Raw genomic sequence first — 1,325 nt, 5'->3', positions numbered from 1 at the left:
TAACTCTGGACAGATGATCTGTTGGACCTGTGGATGCTAGTATCTGTAAGAAAGAACACAACAATACACCTTATGAGATTTTACCACCAAATCTAGTGAAATTAAAGTTTAGTTCCTATATTACTTCTCACACCGTAAAATACTCTAAAATATAAAACATGTTAACTCTCATGAATGGAAAATAAAATTGTATATATATATATATATATATATATATATATATATATATATTTAATGTACAAGTTCTTTTCAGCTGCTTCAACACATGTTGATTGTCTGTGTATTTTACAGATAAAGGACAGGTGGCTTGTTGTGTCATTCAATGGGATGTCACAGGAATTTGTGTAACTAAGCTTCTGTTTGTTTTATGTGTATCAATTACCTTGTGTTTTACTTATGTGCCTCTAATATACTTCAATAATTTCAAACATTTCTTCCAAATAATAGTTTTTAGACCCTTAAATTTTCATTGTTATCTAACTAGTATAGTTCCACTAAACAGAAACATATTATATAGCATTAGTAAATATATTCTGCTTTAATATATGGTGGTAAAGATTGGACTGGGGTAAAGATGAAGATTGGGGCAATGCTCTGATGTACAAATGAAATATGGTCGCTATAAGTAAAACGGTAAAACTTCAATAAAATAATACAGTTTAAGTACATAGTTATTCTGGCTGAAAAAAAGACAAATGTCCATCCAGTTCAACCATTAAAAAAAAAGGAAATGTTATAATCCTATACCCACAGTATATGAACTGTTTGTCAACTGTGTTGATGCATACAGTATGGCACTAGTTAATTAAAACATGTTAAAACTGTTAAAGTAATAGGGCTTATAAAATAAGCATACTGCAAAGAAGGCAGAACAAAATAATAATTATTTCACTAAAATCTGATAACTCAGCATTCATGACACTCAGCAAATTGTGTATCAGTTTTAAAGAGTATGCAGTTCTTATTATCTATGTAGTTAAAATAATATTATATAAGGAAAAATGGTAGTGATAAAAATATTAAAGTGTATGTAAAAAAAAATATTGTTTTCTATAGTTTTGAATGGAGTTGGGAAGGGTTGGACCCTTTGAGTTTATTGCTGTCTGTATCCCCACTCGGGTTTTACCTCTCTATTTGCCCTGGTGACTAATATTAACGAGACAGAATTTATAAGTAAAATTTTAGAGTTGTCACAAAAAAAAAAAAGAGATGAGGTGAGTGAGGAAAAAAAACGTTATAAAGGTCTTAACCTTTCCCTTCTCAACCCAAAAAATCTACATGAAACCTAAGACAGGCCTTTTTCATGTATAACTATGAACAACATT

This window comes from Staurois parvus, unplaced genomic scaffold (genome assembly GCF_062004578.1).
Source record: "Staurois parvus isolate SC_StPar_1 unplaced genomic scaffold, SC_StPar_1.0 ptg000415l, whole genome shotgun sequence".
Classification (NCBI taxonomy): Eukaryota; Metazoa; Chordata; class Amphibia; order Anura; family Ranidae; genus Staurois; species Staurois parvus.
Note: the sequence above shows the minus strand (reverse complement) of the source record.